This window comes from Lissotriton helveticus, chromosome 3_1 (assembly GCF_964261635.1).
Source record: "Lissotriton helveticus chromosome 3_1, aLisHel1.1, whole genome shotgun sequence".
Taxonomy (NCBI): domain Eukaryota; kingdom Metazoa; phylum Chordata; class Amphibia; order Caudata; family Salamandridae; genus Lissotriton; species Lissotriton helveticus.
The window spans coordinates 2,106,618,699-2,106,640,697 of NC_136061.1; the positions used below are offsets into that span (position 1 = coordinate 2,106,618,699).

The window sequence follows — 21,999 nt, forward strand, 5'->3', positions numbered from 1 at the left end:
TGCTTAGTTTCACCAGGAGTGCAGAGAAATAGAGAGATGGGTGTTTTCAATAAAAGTTTTTATTTATTGAGCAGTCCTCTTTCTCGTGCAAGAGAAATGAATTGCCACAATTGCAATACTTGTCATGAAGTAAAGTGCGTACAGTAAAAGGAAGTATTATGAAATAATACTGTAAAAGCATTTATATGGTTTCTAAGCCATAAGATACTTAAAATGGATAAAATATATACATACATAAAATCATTGACTAAAGTACTCAACTGGTGCTTCTAAGATACGCCTACCCCGGTGTACCTAACCTAAGCCTAGTACTTGGGAAGGAGTAAGTGAGCTGCAGTTTAAGTTAAGTTAGTTTTTGCGAAGAATCTGAATCAAAAATTCTCTGAGGATCCAATCAGCTCCGTACCTTCGTTATAGAATGAAGGAGGTTTTGTATCTCTTTCTCAGGACTCGATCTCCCAGCAACCCGCAAGGGTGACTGGAAACACTGGAGCTGGATTTCTCGGCAGGAGAAAAGACAGCGTCTCTCTCAGTGCTTCAATGGGAGGGTCAGCTTCCTTCGGCTCTCGTTACAGCTGGGCTTCGGGTAAGTAGATAGCCGATCTGCTCCAATACCACCGTGTGTTTGCTTAAGGCAAGCGCTGGTATATTTATACCTGAAAGGTGCCGAGTTTGACGTAAGGTTGGACATAAGACGTCACTAAGAACTTACAGTTCTTTCAGGACTCCAGGAGTTCTTGGACAAATCAAAACAAAAGCAGGGGGAATTCCCGGGCTGCTGGAGGCTTGGTTTGTTTAAAGAACGCGTTGTACTTTCTAGGAGTCTATGGGAGTAGCCTTGCCGTATTTGGACTGCATTGGCTATGACTACATATGGATATGATTCTTATGCCTTTATAAGGGTATGATTTGTTATAACCACATAAGGGCATGAATCGGGAATATTTAAATAGGGTCCTAGATACGATCACAACAACAGCAGAGCCGCGTACGGGCCTAGAAGGAGCTATTCTCTCCTGTTGATCGTAGCAGCTTGGCACGGTAGTTCCCTACGTTAAGAGGCTCATGAGGCACTCCAGATAGATCAAACAAGTTTTGCGATTGGCAGAAACCATCGACATTCATGCTTGTAGGTACATTTTAGCCTGCATTACACTCCACTTTTCTGTAATATCAATTGATTTTTGAGTATGAATACGTGAGTAGGGTAGGGGATTTGTGCACCCCGTCCTGAAGAAGGAGTTCATACTCCGAAACATGTCGATGCACACAGGAGGTAATGCACATTGCACTGCATAAACACCTCCAATCTCACCTTTTTAGCAGTACCAGCCCGGGGGCCCATTAAAACTTTTTTGTGTCTACCCCACGAGCCAGGTCCTTTTTAATTATCACTCACTTGATAACCCCACCACTCCCGCACTTTATTATTTTTGAAACCCTCACATGCACCACACATAGATACAAAGTAAGTGCTCCCGCGTAGTAGTAGGTCGCAGTACGCCGCATCCTGTAGAGGGGTGCGAAGACGCCAATGATGAAGCATGACACCAAGGGTCCTTTTGGTGTGTGAGGGGTATTTTACAAACACTGTCTGCTCCCCACCATTGTAGAGAACACACTCTATTCACAGTTAGATTTTCATTGTTTATGCGTATATGGATAGGGGGAACGAATCCATACAAAATCTCTCTCCCCTTTTGTTACTTTTATAAAGATACGATGCACCATTTCCCCGAAATGGAGAGAGAAATTCATTCCGACTAGTGCCGGTATCTCAGCTGAAAACCTTGCAACCTGGAAAACAGTCTCTCGGGCTGAGGTTAAGTCAATTTACTTCTGTAAAAGCATGGCTTTCAGTCTGCTCAGAGAATCAAACCGTATAGAAGAAAAATTCAATGAAGCCCATGGCGGCGCCTCCCTGACTGTGTGGTCCGTGGAAGCAGCAGTTTCATACAACAAGTAACCCTGGAAGTTACTGTGACCAGATATGCGATGCGTGGCTTCATTCCACAACAACCTTGATCATTCAGCTTTAAATAATTCCCATTCGAGAGCAGTTTGAACACCGGATAAATGACAGCAGCTGGGGATCCTTTCAAGTGACACAATAGGTTTAGAACCAAAGCATTACATGCTCCTTGAAGCATAATATCCTGACAAGTTTGAGACCCCCTTAAAGAATTCTCACAGTCTGAACCACTGAGAAAAAAAACAGTGTCCCCATTCCTGCATTTAAAACTGTATGGTGAATCCCAAGATTCATGTATGAATCCCTGTCCCAATGCTTCATACCTGCCTACTTGGTGATACTGTAGACAGTATTGAAACTGGAATGTCGTGACAGGCAGTGTAATATGGCCACGGATTAACCATTCTGTGGAAGGTAACAGCCACAGTAATTGTTAAATGGTCTAATTTTTCAATGTGCAGCATTATATATTTTGCATCAATTCGTGCCATTGTTGTCTGTCTTTCTTTTAGGTTGTATGTAGAAAACAGAGCCGTACTGTTGATATAACACCAGGGCACATGAACAGAGCACAACAGGTATAGCGTCCAGCTCAATAATAGATGGATCACAACTGTGATTGTCCATGTTGTAATATAGACAAATCCTGTTCCATTATTTTTATTGTAGAAGAGCCCAATAAATAAATCCTGGATAAATAGTGTGGTCATAACATTGTCGACCACTGCCAAAGCCTTTTCAAGGTTAACCCTGCCAATCTCCTGCTGGGAGATTTTCCATACCTTGTTGTGAATAGCATACAAGAAGCACTTTTGACGTGGCTTCTGTGGACCTAACAAAAAATCCCTAAGATCCATGTCATCTGAGAGTAAGGACAAGTGTTGGCTCACCTGGGACAGTGTTGAAGTTTTAACCAGTCTAGGCATAACTTCCCAACACTGTAAGATATCACCGCCCTGAGTGTTCTTGTACGTAATGTCGGTCAGGCTTATGGATACTAAACCCTTTGATGGTACCCGGGATTCTTGACTGACACCTATATGTGTTGATAGGCGAAACCAAACATCCCATCCAATTGGGGTCTCATGAATTGTAAGTATGTACTATTGTAAGCAATGTATCCTCACTGTGTGATGTACAATTTTGCCAACCCTCAAAGTGTGAAAGCGAGGGAATCCGCAGTATATTCAAGTCCTTGACCTTGGCTAGTGCAAGACAGGAAGTCATTCCACTGTGTCGTTCAGGAAGATACTCTGATTTGGTATGAGGCATGCCCTAAATAAGGCCTCAGTTCCCTGAACTTGCCACTCTTTAGTACCCCAGACTGATTTTGTGTCCATAGTGTCTTTCCGTAAGTCAAAGCCCTGCATAAACAGTTGGGAAATAAAGGAAGCAGAATATATCTGTTTTGTGTTAGTGAGCATATTTTTCTTTGCAGGTGTAGGTGCAAGCTCATAATAAAAAGAGGTCGGATCTGATGTGTTAAACTCAGAAAAATAAGCAAACTTCTGTGCAAAAGTTGTTGAATTACCTTTCAGTGGTGTTGGGCAATGTTCCCATTGATGGTAAGGGAAAACATTATACGAGATACTTGCTTTGTGCAAGAAACGATGACTATAGTGTTGGTAACAAAGCATGGTATAAAAATTAGATGTATCATCATACAATTCATCACTTAAAAATGCAGCAGATTTTTCTAAATCAGACAGCATAGTATTTACAGTTTCAAAGTCACAATCCTCAGAGAAAGTACTGGAGGAGACGATATCACTTAAACAAATTTTAAACAAGTGTGGTATTTTTAAAAGTTCAGTGGGACCATATACATCATATGAAACTCTGGCCCAAACTATTCCTTCCCGGCAGCGGAACTGCTTTAATGTTCCCTACGGGCTGGTCTCTCTATTCACGGTGTGATGATGCATGTGGTATCAGGACCAAGTTTACATTTTGTGCTGCAGAGCGTTCCGGGAGATAATGTCCATTCAGGAGCAGGAAAAAGACTGTCACTCCATATATCTAGAGGACTAGGAACAGTATACCAATTGAAATCCAGAGTTGTAGCCAGGTAGAAACAAGGTAAGTCTTTTTCAGCCAAAGATAGAAATCATAAAGTTGTTGTTTGTGGGATACAGGGGCTGGCGGTGACTCTGGTTCACTTGGATCTAGCGAAAAAGTATCAAAATCAATGAAGTCACCAGACGCAGTTCAATCTATATTTGGTAGCTCAGCAGGTTTTGTAGAACTGGCAGATGTCTCCTGTAGAGGCATATTTACATAGATGTTGGTATTAGGCTGAATTGAGATCTGTTTCATTTGTGTTTTGTTGCTGTTCCATTTCAACAGGCACGAGTTACATTGCATTGGTAATAACTCCTTAACTTCGTAGAGTAGAATCTTCAAATGTCATTAATCTTTTTGTCTGAACTTCCTATATGGTAGTCAGAGGGATGTATGACGTTACAACGCATACTTTTAAAACGCCTACCTTTACAACGCGGTTTTTACATCGCATACCATTACAACGCATAGTGCTTTTAGGCGCTGGATAGTGATTTATTTAATTTACTATTCCAACTCTAGTCCCCGTGGATAGTAGGGAAGGTGTTGGATAGTATATTAAATACATTCCCTATCCTAGAACGCCCACCCAGCGCTATGCGTTGTAATGGTTTGCATTGTAAAAGTTGCGTCGTAATGGTAGTGCGTTGTAAAAGTTTCGTTGTAAAGGATGTTTCCCAGTCAGAGGAGATCAGCGACTACTCAGGAGCCCAAGTGGCCTACTATTCAGTATCAGCCACACAGTGTGGTTTGATCTGATCAATTGAGGCAAATCTCTTTTCTTTCTTGCAGACAAGAGGTGGAAGAAGTACTGTTCTTGTTCCTTCGACAGCCAGGCCCTGTACAGGTGCTCTGTAAGATGGCCCAAATTATTTTTTGTCCACAATCTTTTTTCTGACCAGATCCCCAATCTTCAGGACTCAGGCAGGTCTTGCCAGAACAGCTTTTACTTCCCACTGGTGGTGCGTTTTACTTGGACGTTGCTTTGTAATGCCCAGAATTCATTGAGTTCCTGTAAAACAGCCAAACCATCATTGATGTCAAATGGTTTTTCATCTGCCACTGCGCTGCCACAATCGACGTTGGGTACCTACATTCTAGTGCCGAACAGGACTTCATATGGAGTATAGCCCCTGTAAGGAAATTCTTGGCATGTTATTAAGTGCCCTGTGGACTCCATATAGGTGATTGGCCAAATTGCCATCTAAGCCTAATAACCTTGCTGATAAGGATTGCTTTAAGTCTCGGCTTTTCCTTTCCAGAATCGAATTTTCCTGGGGATGATACGGAGAGGAGTATCGCAAGACCACACCCAAACTTCTCATGGCTTCTTTGTAAGCCTGAGAGGTAAACGCAGGGTCATGGTCGGAATGTAATGTGCAAATTGCGTATGTCCCTATAAAGCCTCAAAAATTCTTTATAACAGTTCTGGTGTCAGCAGATCGCTGACGCCAAACCCACAGAAATCTAGAGCATGAATCCATTGCTACCAAGATGTACTTGTAAGCCCTGTCAGATTGTAAGGGGCCCCAGTAGTCCAAAAAGACACATGCAAGAGGTCTGTCAGAAATCAGTAATGGTGTTTGGATCTGGTGGTTTAGTGGCCTAAAGCAGCCAGTGCAGGGGCCTGTGTTCGACCTCATGGTCACAGGTTAAAATCCTGGCGGGTCCACTCAGCCTTTCATCCATTTGAGGTCAATAAAATGAGTACCATTGAGTTGGGTAACAATAAACATCTGTTATTCAGCGCCAGGACACCTTCGGGTAATCGTGCGCTTTACAAATACACCTGTTATATTATGTTATATTATGTTTTGTTATGTTATGTTATGTTTTGTTATGTTATGTTTGTGGTGGACGTGCTACGGTGAAACCCCTTTCTGCTGACAGATGTCGCACTTAAAGACAAACCCCTTGGTCTGTTTAGTGAGACCTGGCCACCAATAACTGTGTTTCAGTAGAGAAACAGTTGCAGTAATGCCTGCATGTGCTAAACCCAGACCATCGTGTGCAGCTAAAATTAATCCTAATCTGCGTTCCATATTTGGTATTTCTCTATCCCCCACTCCTGGAATATTTTGTGCATCTAACTTGAGTGGAAAACCATTTGGCAAGGCTGAGGTTTTGTTGTGCATTCACAGCTATCATTATCTGTTTGTCTATCCTTGTGCTTGAGCAAGTGATTACAGCAACGGCAGCAGTGTGCACTGTCCCCATGGAGGCTTTATCAGCCAGTGAATTCCCTCCAACGTGCACACCAACACGCTGATGACTCAATGTTTGAATTGCATGAGCCCGTGGCAAGCATTTTTTCGGCTCTGCCACCTGTTCCCATAACAACTTGTGTTTTATTGTGCAACCATTGGAATCCCTAAACCCATTCTGTCCCCAGTAGTGAAGATATTCATTGTATGGCTGGAAACAGGAAAGCGAATTGCACACAATGAGTGTGGGGAATTCTCGATCCATATTTTTAGTGCCAGTATCAGATCTTTAAATTTTGCCAGCAGTGCTGTGCAATCTCCTAGAGACTGCATCTGTGTATTGCTAGGACAGAACCTGCCGTCCCGCATACGTCCATTTACAATCGCACATGCGGCGCTGTAATGCTGTTTACTTCCTATCACAGGCTGAGTAGATCTGTCAGTGAAAATTATGTATTTATACTGATCTAGAGGCATTATGTCATTCAGGAGAGCATATTCTTGTTGAGTAGTCCTGAGAGTCACTCCTGACGTTTCCTCTTGTAGCTGCAATCTCCCAACTCCCTCAAAGATCAGTCAACACAATCAGGATTTCTACTCTGACTGGATTAACTTTTCCTCCAGGGAAAGGGGAAGTGGACAGAGAAACTCACAACAGATAAATAAACATTGTCTTCTGCTGTTGTACTTTCAGTTGTTTCTCTAGACAGTGTTCCAGGGCGCTGACCAATTCTTAGGATGCGGTCTCAGATTTCACGCAACTCTGAAGGTTCAAAAAACAACTATAAATATAATCTCCTAACTTCATCCTTTCACAGAAAAAAGTTTAAACACTTCTACTACTGACCATTGGTAAAAGTGCCCCTTGTTCACACTCTTTTGTATTTCACTGCTCAGCCTCAATTTAAGACTCTTTAGGGTGAAAAGCATATGTCAGTTAAAACTTCTCCAATACATGTGTTAGTTAGTTAATGAGTTTAGTGAACTGGAACTATTCCTAACATGCAAGACTCATACCTGAGATTTTCAGCGATTCTTCTGTTCAATGAATATCTGCAGTTGGATGATAGAAAAAGAAAGACCACAACTTTTCCTAAAAAACCTACTGCTTTTGAGTCTCTAACCAGATAGCTTCTGAGACAATAGATTAGACTCTCACTTCTATAGTTATTACAATTTCCTATTTACAACATTAAGCTTCACATGAAACTTTTGCTTTTCACTCTTGCCTTTGCCAAGGCTTGTTTTTTCCACCTTATAGCTGTGCCTCGACCCTTAGCGTACAGTTCCTACAGAGTCACTCAGAAGTTGCGAAATAAGTCTAAACTTGAATTAATCAAGGTTTGTTTTCTTCCTTATGTCTTTTCACGAACCCTGTTGGCTCTTATTAAACTGCATTGCACCTTAAATAGATTTATAGTTCAGGTTCAGGCAAAGTTAATTAGCACTAAACTCAGCAAATCATTATTTCCCTCGAAGAAATTAATCTTACTGTCCTTCACAGCTGGGTAGGCTGACAGGAGACTCGAACCGCCGGATGCAAAGGGGAAGACGTAACTTGACTCCGGCAGACGGCAGACTTCAATGGAATTCCTAGGAGCCTCGGCTTCAGAGAAGCCGCGGAAAAACAGCTGCGAGATGACAGCTCCTTCGGAAAGCTCGACGAGGGACGGGGAAGTCAGCTGAGGGTTTCTCAGCTCAGATTGGGGTTTTTACTGAAGTTAGATGATCGCTACGCGATCCTCCTAAACAAGGCAGAAGCGCTCACCAGGGGATTCCAACGAGACGAAGCGCCGACCGTTGGAAGGAAGGTCTATTTATAGACCGAGCCATGCCTCGAGAGCAGCGCGAGCCCTCTTCTCTTATCAAGCACAGTCACGAGAGCCTGCACGAGCCTCTCTCGTTTGAGCGCACAATCTGGAGGTTAATTCTCAAGAACATACACAAGGCTGATGACTGACAAACAACAAGCATTGGCTAATACAAAACTCCAGCAACCAATTACTAAAACTTTAAATTATAAGATACATACTAAACAGCTACAGGGTGTCATACAAAAGATATTAAAACAGAAGGCTTCTTAAAAGAAAAAACATTGACTGAACTAAAATTACACTGTATTACGTAAGACGACCAGTAGCACCCCTAACAGTTCCTCCCCCCAAAGGTCGTCTTACGGGCCTAGGTTTGTCAGGATGTAGGGCATGGAAAATCGTAACAAGTCTGGGGGCATGAACATTCTTCTCAGATTCCCAAGATCGCTCAGAAGGATCATAACCCTTCCAATCAACCAAATAAAACAAGGTACCCCGTATTCTCTTGGAATCTAGAATAGATTTAACCTCGTACTCAACATGATCACCAACAATTACAGGTGGAGGTGGATTATCAGATCGAGTAGAAGGTTCAAAAGGTTTCAAAAGAGAAACATGAAAAACAGGATGAATAGAATATTCTTCAGGCAAAACTAATTTTACAGACACAGGATTCAGAATCTTTTTAATTTGAAAAGGCCCAATAAATCTAGGTTTCAACTTCCTAGGGCCCTCCAACTGAATGTTTCTAGTAGATAACCACACTAATTGACCCTCCACATAACTAGGAGAAGGTTTACGATTAGAATCAGCAGTCCTTTTCATAGTTAACTTACTTCTAACCCATTGCTTTTTAGCCTTCTCTTGAATATCTAATAGATGTGTCAACCTATCAGTAACTGCAGGCATGGATAATTGTTCATCAGGCAAGAGTATAGGGAGAGATCTTGGATGTTGACCTGTGAGAAAATAAAAAGGAGAACAACCCAAAGCTGAATGAGTGGTGTTATTATAAGAAAATTCCGCCCAAGGCAAAACCTCATCCCAAGGACAAGAAGAAGTTGTCAACAAACATCTTAAACCTTGTTCTACATGCTGGTTAACTCTTTCAGTCTGACCATCAGTCTGGGGATGAAAAGAAGAGGACAAGGCTAACTCGATTCCTAATTGCTTACTGAGTTGAGACCAGAACTTTGAAATGAATTGAGGACCTCTGTCAGAAATAATTTTTGAAGGAAGACCATGAAGTTTTACAATATTAGATAAAAACACAGTACTAAATTCAGCTGCGGATGGAATCTTTTGTAACGGAATAAAATGTCCCATTTTAGACAACAAATCCACCACTACAAGAACCGTAGTATAACCATTCGACTTAGGAAGATCAGTAATAAAATCTAGACTGATAGTATGCCAAGGTTGAGGAGGTATTGTCATTGGACGAAGTAAACCCATTGGAGCTACATGCAAGGCCTTTTGACGTGAGCAAACAGGACAGGCTTTTACAAATTGCTGAATTATAGGAATCATTCTTTCCCACCAGAAATGACGCTGACATAAATCCATGGTTTTGTTAATACCTGGATGAGCAGCAATCGCCAAATCATGATTCCATTGCATAACCATATCCTGTAAAGCTCTAGTGGGAATAAACAACTTATCGTTGTGATAAAAAAACCCATCTCTAATAACATTCCCCTTTTTTGATAACCATTCGTGAACATTAAAGACTCTTAATTCTTTCTTAACAGCATCCAAGAAATTTTCAGAATGGATTTCAGCCGCTATCTTTTCCAAGGGCAAAATACTAGGTGGTTCTTTAGCAGAATTAACATTTTTCTCACAAACTAATCGTGAGAGTGTATCAGATAACAACTGCTTATTACCAGGCCAATACATAATTAAAAAGTCAAATTCACTAAAGAATTGAAGCCACCTTATCTGTCTAGGGGTAAAGGCCTTAACAGTGGAATAAAATTGTAAATTTTTATGGTCAGAATATACAGTGATAGTATGTTTAGCCCCCAAGAGATGATGTCTCCACTCCTGAAAAACATCTTTAATGGCTAACAGTTCTCGCTCAGCAATCGTATAATTCTGTTCAGCTAAGAGTAACTTCCTAGAGAAAAAGGCGATAGGATGTAAATGACCAGTATTTGAATCCTTTTGAAGCAACACACCACCAATAGCTGTCTGCGAAGCATCAGCCTCCACAAAAAATGGCCTATCAGGATTTGGATGAACTAAAATGGGAGCAGAGGTAAAAGCCTTTTTCAACAAAGAAAATGCTTGATCAGCCTCCTTAGTCCAAAAGAAAGCTTTCCCTTTTTTCAATATTTCGGTAATGGGTGTAACAATTTCTGAAAATTTCGAAATGAATCGCCTATAAAAATTAGCAAATCCAAGAATTCTCTGAGTATCTTTTACCGAAACAGGAATTGGCCAGGTTAAAATAGCTTCAACCTTCTTAGGATCCATATGAATTCCCTCAGGAGATAAACAATAGCCAAGAAATTCCACTTGGGAGGCATTGAAAACACATTTTTCCAACTTAGCATACAAGGAATGATCCCTCAGTCTTTGTAGAACTGACTGCACATGTTGAACATGCTCTTCCACATTTTTAGAATAAATTAGGATGTCGTCAATATAAACAATGCAACAGACATCCAAAAAATCGTGCAAGACCTCATTAATAAAATATTGAAAAGCCGCCGGAGCATTGCAGAGACCAAACGGCATAACTGTATACTCAAAAAGACCGAATTTCGTACGAAAAGCGGTCTTCCACTCATCACCTTCTTTGACTCTGATCAAATGATATGCTCCTCTAAGATCTAGTTTGGTGTAAATACTAGAGCCCTTAATTTGATTAAGAAGCACAGGAATTAAAGGTAACGGATATCTATTTTTAATGGTTGCCTTATTAACCGCTCTATAATCAATACAAGCCCTCAAATCCCCAGACTTCTTTGCAACGAAGAAAAGAGGAGACGAAACTGGAGATGTAGAATGACGGATAAAACCTAACTCCAAAAGTTCATCCAGATATTTTCTTAAATAAACATTTTCAGGTTCAGTTAAGGCGTAAATTCTACTACAAGGTAAAATAGCACCAGGAACTAAGTCAATCCTGCAATCAAAAATTCTATGTGGTGGTAATTTTGTTGCTTCAACAGGATCAAAAACCTTAGAAAAATTCCTATACTCAACTGGAAGCCCATTATCTTCAGAATTTAAAGTAGCACAAAAAAGAGGCATCACTGGATCCTTGGTTTCTTGATAACAGTGCAACTTACAAAAAGAAGACTCTAAGGTAACAGTTCTTTTAATCCAATCAATTTTAGGATTGTGTAACTCCAACCACGGAATGCCCATGATGACTCCAAAGCTTGGAGCATCAATAAGATCAAAAACCACCCTCTCAGTATGGCCATTATCTGCCACCAAAGTTAATGGTTCAGTATTGAATTGAATCATTCCTGAAGACAAAACGGAACCATCAACAGCCCTCACAGATTCAGGTTCCTCCTTGGCAACAAATTTTAGATTCAATCTATGGGCAAATTCAATGTCGAAAAAATTTCCTGTAGCCCCTGAGTCCAAAAGTACAGGAATACTATGTCTTTGAAGAGTAGTTAAAATAAAGACCATCCGAATAGTAAAATGTTTGGGAATATGTGTAGTTACATTAGTGACAAATTTGGAGATCTTCGAAGAAGATTTACTCGAGGAAACGATCTCGGCTTTCCTCGAGAATTTTAGTTTTCCGACGGATTCGTTGGAAGAGCCTCAATAGCTAGAACTTTCTTTTTTGCAGGTTTTACAGTACAATCTTTAGCAAAATGCCCAGGCTTGCCACAGTACAAACATAAATTGCCCTTACGCCTCCGTTCTTTTTCTTCAGAGGTTAAAGGACCTTTAAACCCACCCGACAAAACAGGTTCAACAAAAGCACTTTTAACTTCAGATTCTTTTTTCTCAACTCTAACCAGAGGATTTCTAAAATCACTCCTTGTCTTTTCATTCTTACGTTCACCTAATCTGTGATCAAGTTTAACCACTAAATCCTGAAATTCCTTAAAGTCATCAGGCAAATTGACTATGTGTGCAAGAGAATCTTTCAAATCATCTCTTAGACCTCTATAAAACAAAGAAATTCTCTTTTCCTCAGGCCAATGAGTTTCCGTCAAAAGTCTATTGAAAGTAGTAATATAGGAAATAAGATCCTTAGTCCCTTGACGAAGACTCAATAACTCATTATCAGAAGACTGAATTAAGGTGTGCTTGGCAAATAAGTTAGACATGGCTAATTTAAAATTTTGCAGATTATGAAGCAAAGGGTCATTATTATCAACCAAAGGCATTGCCCAATTCGCAGCCACCCCTCCAAGATAAGAAATAATAAATGCTACCTTAGCTGTGTCAGAAGAAAAAATTTGAGGTTTACACATGAAATGCAATTGACACTGACTAAGAAAGGTAGCAAATCTGCTATTGTCTCCGGAAAACCTTTCTGGATTAGCCAAAGGAACAGATGTAGGGGTAACGACTGTTACTTGAACTGGCTGATTATCAGACCGGTCTCCTGAAGTACGCGGCTGACCAACATCAGACCCAAATCTAGTTGGGGCTAGTACTGGTTTTCTCTCCCTGGAGGGATCCCTCCAAACAGAAAACTCCGCCCTAGTCTCATCCAACTCCAGACGAAGCGATTGATTCTCCAATCGCAGATTTTCCATCTCCACTGTCATTTTCTGAACTAACTGTGACAACTGTGAAACATCCATGAGGGTGAGTTTGCAGACCCAAGAGGAAACGATTTTAATAAAGGGAATAGTGGCTTCGTCTACTGTTGAGTAGTCCTGAGAGTCACTCCTGACGTTTCCTCTTGTAGCTGCAATCTCCCAACTCCCTCAAAGATCAGTCAACACAATCAGGATTTCTACTCTGACTGGATTAACTTTTCCTCCAGGGAAAGGGGAAGTGGACAGAGAAACTCACAACAGATAAATAAACATTGTCTTCTGCTGTTGTACTTTCAGTTGTTTCTCTAGACAGTGTTCCAGGGCGCTGACCAATTCTTAGGATGCGGTCTCAGATTTCACGCAACTCTGAAGGTTCAAAAAACAACTATAAATATAATCTCCTAACTTCCTCCTTTCACAGAAAAAAGTTTAAACACTTCTACTACTGACCATTGGTAAAAGTGCCCCTTGTTCACACTCTTTTGTATTTCGCTGCTCAGCCTCAATTTAAGACTCTTTAGGGTGAAAAGCATATGTCAGTTAAAACTTCTCCAATACATGTGTTAGTTAGTTAATGAGTTTAGTGAACTGGAACTATTCCTAACATGCAAGACTCATACCTGAGATTTTCAGCGATTCTTCTGTTCAATGAATATCTGCAGTTGGATGATAGAAAAAGAAAGACCACAACTTTTCCTAAAAAACCTACTGCTTTTGAGTCTCTAACCAGATAGCTTCTGAGACAATAGATTAGACTCTCACTTCTATAGTTATTACAATTTCCTATTTACAACATTAAGCTTCACATGAAACTTTTGCTTTTCACTCTTGCCTTTGCCAAGGCTTGTTTTTTCCACCTTATAGCTGTGCCTCGACCCTTAGCGTACAGTTCCTACAGAGTCACTCAGAAGTTGCGAAATAAGTCTAAACTTGAATTAATCAAGGTTTGTTTTCTTCCTTATGTCTTTTCACGAACCCTGTTGGCTCTTATTAAACTGCATTGCACCTTAAATAGATTTATAGTTCAGGTTCAGGCAAAGTTAATTAGCGCTAAACTCAGCAAATCATTATTTCCCTCGAAGAAATTAATCTTACTGTCCTTCACAGCTGGGTAGGCTGACAGGAGACTCGAACCGCCGGATGAAAAGGGGAAGACGTAACTTGACTCCGGCAGACGGCAGACTTCAATGGACTTCCTCGGAGCCTCGGCTTCAGAGAAGCCGCGGAAAAACAGCTGCGAGATGACAGCTCCTTCGGAAAGCTCGACGAGGGACGGGGAAGTCAGCTGAGGGTTTCTCAGCTCAGATTGGGGTTTTTACTGAAGTTAGATGATCGCTACGCGATCCTCCTAAACAAGGCAGAAGCGCTCACCAGGGGATTCCAACGAGACGAAGCGCCGACCGTTGGAAGGAAGGTCTATTTATAGACCGAGCCATGCCTCGAGAGCAGCGCGAGCCCTCTTCTCTTATCAAGCACAGTCACGAGAGCCTGCACGAGCCTCTCTCGTTTGAGCGCACAATCTGGAGGTTAATTCTCAAGAACATACACAAGGCTGATGACTGACAAACAACAAGCATTGGCTAATACAAAACTCCAGCAACCAATTACTAAAACTTTAAATTATAAGATACATACTAAACGGCTACAGGGTGTCATACAAAAGATATTAAAACAGAAGGCTTCTTAAAAGAAAAAACATTGACTGAACTAAAATTACACTGTATTACGTAAGACGACCAGTAGCACCCCTAACAATTCTTGTGCGTACTGCAGAAATGCTTGTGCTTTTAATGTAGAATCAAATTTGCAGTCTACATCTGTTCCAGTGAGAGAATTAGCCCATTGTATCCGTCGCCGATGCAGAGCCTTTGTGTTTGGAATGCTTGCTTTGGTAACAGCCTATAAGGTTGCTACCGGAGTCACAAAAATTATGTGTTTCCCTTGAACTAGTGCTCTTTCTCTCACTACAGCAGTCAGTAACTTTTCTGTGGACGCTAAATACATTTTTGTGTTGCTGTGGAAATGAGATTTGTATGCAAAGGGTACAGTTTCGCCTTTATTGAAGGTTAGGTAGATATACACTGATTCTTCCAGGAGTACACGGATCACCAAATTTGTAGTGTTTACACATGTGTGTGTTTAGAAGCTATCATGTCAGCTTGTATTGAACAGAGAATTTCTGTGTGTTCCTGTGTCCAATGTCGAACTGAAAAATCAGGTCTGATTAGGTCGTAGAAAGCTTTCACCTTTTCAGGGTAGTCTAAAAAGTATGTTCTGACAAAATTTAGGAATCCTAAAATGGATTGTAAACTTTTCAGAGTTTTCGGAGAATGGAGTAGCACACATTTTTCGAAAAAATTGGCTGCCGGCTTTTCCCTTCACCTGAGAGCTCATTTCCCAAAAATAGGACATTGAGGTGGGCAATTTTTAATTTTTTAAAGTTAAAATTGTAGCCCTCAGCGGCAAACCCTAGAATTATGTTGTTCACCTTGTTCAAATGTTCCAATAATTTATCGTTCATCGGATAAATATCGTCTACCTCAGACAACGCCTCCTCATTTCAATTTTTAAGTAACTCTGATGCACTTGCTGAGAACAAACCGTGGCTATTCATATACCCTGGGGCCATTCTAAAAATTGTATGCTGAGAGTCTAGGGCCAAAAATGCTGTCAAATATCTGCTTTCAAGTTCTATATTTTGGCAAAAGAATCCATTTGAGATATCTAGTGTTGTTTTGTATTTTTCCACGCAATGTTATTCATTAATGACGCACTTTGGGCATTCTGTACTGCAAATGTCTTTGTGCATGTGTTCAAATGCCTGTAGTCTAAAACTAGATGGTATCAATAGTCGGGTTTCATTATGGAAAACAAAGGATTATTCTTGGAAGAGGTACAATTCTCAATAACACCTTGGTATTGAAGTTGATCTAGGATCTCCTTGACTAGTTTATTTGCGTCATGTTTTATAGGGTACTGCCTCTGTGGAGTTGGAGTAGTTTTAACTGGTATTTCATGGTGAGATGAGTCGGCATCCCAGCCTACATGATTGAGGTATAATGAAGGAGTTAGCACTACCGCCCACTCCTGCGTGCATGAATATTTTAGCGACTCTGGAACGAGGTCGGAGAAGGCTGTTAATATTAAGTCTCCCCCTTTAGGGCAGTCCATAATAAACTCAGGCAGCCAATCTTTTTATGCCAACAGGATGTCGTATCCATATTTCAGGTTCTCCCAAAAGAGACCTTTCACTTTCTTGGGTATTTCCTCCTCCACTTGGAGGGTTCTTTTGTGTAAACGATGTGGGACACTTACCCTTGTATCAGGTTTTTCAACAGTGATATGTTCATTCAAAGCTGCTGTCACCAGAAATTTCACCAGGTTCTGGTGAGCTATTGTTACTTTTGCTGCGCTGTCTAGCATCGTCAGAGCCCATTCTGCATTCAATATTCTAGTCCTCAGTATCCTGGTAATTTCTTATTTTAAGTCCAGCTACTTTCTTCTTTTTAAATTGAGGTATAGATCTGGATTTATCTTTTTGTTTCATAATGCAGTCTGAAGTGCGATGTGTGTCTCTTGGCTTGACTTCCTCTTCTGATCTATGTTCTGACCGTCCTTCCTTCGCCATGTTTTTGGATGAACCCTGAAAAAAATAGAGGAACATGTATCAGTATCCTGATACCTGTCAGGATTTTCAATATTGTCTCTGTTTTCAAAGCTATATTTTCTACCAGAGGGCTCCTGTTGGGGAAACCCCCTGTGATATTGATGCGTTCTCCTTATTATTTTTTGATTGTTTGTTATCCCAATTCTTTTTTGAAGAATCAGGTGCTTGCTTCGAGTTATCCTTCTACAGATTACTCATTAATTGTGGTCTCACAAGTCGAGCTCCCAAATTAACTCTACTAATTAAAGCATAGGTATCTTCGATAATTTTAGGGAGTGCTCACTTGTGTTGTGCATGAGTGCATTCCTTCAGGTATTGGCGTATAGCCACTGCTGCTGCCTCCCCTTTTATGTTAGCTATCACAATTGTGGATACCTGGGCAAAATTGCCTATCAATTTCATCCCCAAGTCCGGGGCACTGTACTCATTCTGTATTTCTTTCAATACTCCATGAGTTCTGGTATAAATGCCAGTGAAAACTATACCCCAAGTAGTATCTATCAGGGGAGCTATTCCCATTGGCAAGCAAATTGTCAGTATTCTGTGTTTTTCTTGCGGGCCTGTGTGAGGAAACACTGCCTCAAACTGTACTATTTTCTGAGCTATCCAGAATGGCATTTTCTCACGCTTAGTGGGCATTCTTCCCATAATCGCATTCAGCGTTTGTGGGGTGATTTTTAATGCAGTCCCCTGTGGCAGACTAATTGAGTGACCCTTGTAGGTTGAAATGTAGGTGTTCCCATTACGAACTGTGTAAGATTTCTGTTTAGTTTTATTATTTCTTTGTAGAGTGGAAGCAAGTCTGCTGCTGGCAATGTGTCAATTTCTGGATGCGGTGTGAAAGCAGTTAGGAAAGGCCAAGTCGCTCTGTCTCTGCTGAGGGGACCGAGTCTCACTTTATCTGTGATATGGGGGAGGGCACCTTTAAACCAATTTGTATGTTCCTGGCAAGCTAACGTGTCAGAGCAGTAAGAAATCTTACTTGAAGTTTTCCCAGGAAACTCCGCGGAACAGAATGGTGAGCTTTTCCCAAAACCTCTCTGAGCCTCCCTCCACGCCCCAAAGGGAAGAAACTCTAGTTGCGTGAAAAGACTCCCAGGGGGGAAAAGGGGTGGGATAGAGAAGAGACTGCTGGTCTTCAAACCGGTGTCTTCTACTGCTATCTGCGACTTGTTCTTCCTGGAGCGGTTCACACTGTAATACACATACAAGTTTAACAACTACAATTCTCTAATCCTACTCTTTGTACATGCACTCGCTCTCTCTCTGGAAACTACTACCTACCCTTTACAAGACCAGTCTAAGTCTCTCTTCTATTAGGATATTGTTGTCTTTTGTTGAGTCTATTGGTTGAGTAGTAATGTGTATTATATCCTGCAAATTAACATAAAAAAATGTTATTGGCTTGCTACTCTATCTACCTTTCTCTAGAGTTAGCTTCTTTATTAAGCGTTTTTGTTATTTCTATTATTAAACTTTTGTTTTCTTTTAATCTTTTTAAATAGGAGACGTTTGCGCAGACAGCTATGGAAAGGTAAGTGTTGTTCTTGAGTTCTAATGTCTACTAAACATCTTCATGTCACTAAGTGTAGGAATATTTAAGACTTTTATCTCTTTTCTTTTCCACAGGGAAAGAGTAGTTCAAGCTTTTACTGATAGGTAAGTTTTGTTCATCATTAACATGCTTCTAAAATCACAAAAATCGTATTTCCAGAATTATCAAACTGTTAACCAATCTATTTTCATCCTCTAGGTACTTGCGTGACCGAAAAGCTGGAGACTTGAAGAGGAGGAAAGCTCGTAGGTTTGGAAGTCGATTTCGAGATGTCTTTTCTCAGGAAATTACTTCAGGATACCTACGCGTAGAGAAACTAAATCTACCGACGGTAAGACCTTCCGAAAATAACGCCTTACTACACTGTAACTACCACGAACACATTCAGGAAACTTCCAATTCCCTCGACGAACTCAATGAAGTGCGTGGCACTCAGAGCCAGCGCGAGCCTCAGCTGTGCCCCTGAGTCTCGCGCAAGTCACTGAAAGGCTGCAGCGCTAACCTAGCGCTGCGCCGCCATGTTGAGGAGGCGTCTCCTAAACAAGGCTGACTGAATTCCGTGACATTGAGAGGGAGGAGAGCTGGTAGCCCTGACAAATTGCCTCCTTGGGGTATTTGTTATCCTGACAGTACCACTCCGCAAGGGGGTTTCCCCAGGCCTTGCTTTGTGAGGGTTTTGATCATGAAAGGTTTTAACTAGTCTGGGAGCATGGACATTGGAAGAAGGTTCCCACGATCTCTCCTCAGGACCATAACCCTTCCAATCGACTAGATAGTAAAGTGTCTTGTTTCTCATCTTAGAATCTAAGATTCGTTTCACCTCAAATTCTTCTCCACTTAGGGTTTGGATTGGTTTTGGAATGGTTTGGGGCCTAAGATGAGGCGAAGAACCCTTTAACAAGGAAACGAGAAAAACAGGATGAATTTGCAAATGTGTGGGTAGCTTCAACCTATAAGTCACTGAATTTATTTTATTTTCTACCTCGAATGGACCTATGAAACGAGGCTGAAACTTCCGATTTCCCTTCAGTTTCAAATTCTTGGTGCTAAGCCAAACCTTGCTACCAATCAAATAGTTTTCTTCTGGTCTTCTTTTCTTATCTGCATAACTCTTGTAAAGTTCTTTTGACTTCTCTAATTTCTCTTTTGGTACTTATTGGGTGCCTTTTAAGGACTGTATAAAATCTTTGGCTGCTGGAACTGAGATCTCACTAGCATGTATCATCAGATTTGGATGCCGACCATAATTTAGATAAAATGGCGAATGACCTGTAGAACTGTTCTGGGAATTATTGTGTGTGAACTCTGCTGCCCAAAGTAAGTCTGACCAATCTCCTTTCTGATCTAATAAATACAATCAAAGGTATTGTTCTAGTTCCTGATTTGCCCTTTCAGTCTGCCCATCGGTCTCGGGGTGATAGCTAGTGGAGAATCTAGTCTCAATATGCAACCCAGCGGTGAAAGCCTTCCAGAAATGGGACAGGAATTGGGTTCCACGATCTGATACTAGGACCAGGGGAATTCCATGTAACCTTACCACGTGCAAACCAAACTGCGTGGCAATTTCTCTAGCAACGGGAGTGTCTTTTAAATGGGCAAAATGAGCCATCTTGGTCAAGGCATCTACAAATAGCAAGATAACACTGTAACCCTTACTAGCAGGTAAATCTACAATTAGGTCCATGGTTACCGTATGCCAAGGTTATGGGGGTGTAGGCATGGGTTGTAACAGTCCTTGGGGTGATTGTCGTGTCGATTTTCCCTGAGCACAGATTCCACACCGTAATACATATTCTTTGATGTCTTTAGTCATCTTGGCAGAAAAAAGAGATTCCTTTCTGTGTTACTGATTTGTTTTTGTGGCCACAGGGCCTACACACTAGTATCACTTTACTTGTGTTCAGATTTTAATTTCCTTATATCTCTCAAAGATTTTTATTTAATAAAATTTAGGATTAAAAACATTTGATCACTTACACAATTACACAATTTCTGATGAACATGTGTTCCAAATTTGATCCTATTCTAATACAAATAACCAAACCTAATCTAGTTATCCTTAAATTAAAACAATCCATATACAGGTTCACAGTCATGCATATACATCTTTTTTTTAAAAAATTTTTTGATTGAAGACAGTCCTTTGTCGACGCGTTTCGGTGTGTAGTGTTGTTAGTACACCTTCTTCAGGACAGACTTATATTTAAAACCAAGTGATCAAATGTAGATCAGTGTGTAGACCTGTTGGCTACAAGGTGAAAGTCAAGTCCTAAACACGATCAAAGTAAAATATATGTCTAATCTCGCTGGTCAGAAAAAGGAAATTAAAATCTGAACACAAGTAAAGTGATACTAGTGTGTAGGCCCTGTGGCCACAAAAACAAATCAGTAACACAGAAAGGAATCTCTTTTTTCTGCATTTGATATCCAGTCCTTTCTGGTTCTCTGGGAAACTCTCTTTTTTGAAAAGTTTAGTCATCTTGGGCCACCAGAATTGTCTTTTGATCAGTTCTTCTGTCTCATGGATTCCTTTATGACCTGCTAAGGGGTGATCATGGCAATCATGTAAAATGTGTTTTTGCAGTTCCAAAGTGGGTATGAACAAGACTCCATCATGATAGGGTAACCCTTTTCGATCTTATTTATTTATTCGATTTATATAGCGCATTATAACCCAGGGGTCTCTAAGCGATCTTCTCGAGACGGATCTGCCAAAACCCATTGCTGAAGCTCTTCTGGCGTGAAGCACTCCCGTATCTTCTCATCTAGAGTTTTACTAATCACTGCACCCACAATTTTAGATTCTGGAATGATCTTCTGGCCGTCTATCATCAATCTTTGATCTTCTGTATCCAATCGAGACAGAGCGCCGCCTTGCAATTCTTACTACCTGGGCGATAGGTGATTACAAAATTGTAATGCGCAAAGTATAGAGACCACCTGAGCTGACGTGGAGTTAAAGTTCTCGCCGACTTCAAGAATTGTAGATTTTTGTGATCTGTAAATACTGTAACAGTATGTTGCGCTACAATCAGATAGTGCCTCCACTCCTTGAAAGCATCTTTTATCGCCAAGAGCTCCTTTTTAATATTAGTATAGTGGAAATCAGCAGGAAGGAGTTTACTAGAATAGTAAGCAACTGGATGTAATTGCCCAGTTTCTTTGTGCCTCTGGGAAAGAACTCCTCCAATGGCTTGGTCTGAAGCATCCGTCACCACATAAAAAGGCTCTGTGGGATCCGCATGAAGAAGGATAGGAGCTGAGGTGAAGCTCTCTTTTAAAGACTGAAAGTCTGCTTCAGCTTCTGTTGACCAGGAAAAAGGCACACCTTTTCTTAGCAGACGAGTTATTGGAATTACTCTCTGGGAAAAACCTTGAATAAACCTTCTATAGAAGTTTGCGAATCCAAGAAATCGCTGGATCTCTTTCACTGAGGCAGGAGATGGCCAACCCAGAACTGCCTTGATCTTCTTGGTATCCATGGTAATTCCCTCGGGAGACAGAATGAATCCTAGGAAATCCACGGAGCGGACATGGAAGGCACACTTCTCAAGCTTGACATAAAGACTGTGTTCTCCTAGCTTTTCCAGGATTCCTTTGACGTGCTCCAGGTGTTCTTCTTCTGATGCCAGGTAGATCAAAATATCATCTATATATACAATGGCACACTTGTCTATATAGGAACTTAACACGTCATTGATAAAATACTGGAATGCTGCCGGGGCATTACAAAGACCGTAAGGCATAACCTGATATTCATACAGGCCAAACTTAGTCCTGAATGCAGTCTTCCATTCATCGCCTTCTCTGACTCGGTTTAGATGATAAGCACCCCGAAGATCAAGTTTTGTGTATATCTGTGCCCCCTTAATCTGATCCAAGAGAACCGAAATCAATGGTAATGGATATCTGTTCTTGAACGTAACCTTGTTCAGGGCGCGATAGTCAATGCAGGATCAAAGATCGCCCTCTTCCTTC

General features: G+C 40.9%; 1 long non-coding RNA gene across 1 annotated transcript in view; it reads left to right on the top strand.

Annotated features, from left to right (window-relative positions):
- Positions 1-21,999, top strand: part of LOC144824151 (uncharacterized) — a 257,683-nt gene that overhangs the window by 91,269 nt on the left and 144,415 nt on the right. The window contains exons 3-5 of the long non-coding RNA XR_013608911.1: positions 17,972-18,000; positions 18,096-18,125; positions 18,220-18,352. This is a non-coding gene — a long non-coding RNA (uncharacterized LOC144824151). The remainder of the gene's footprint in view (positions 1-17,971; positions 18,001-18,095; positions 18,126-18,219; positions 18,353-21,999) is intronic.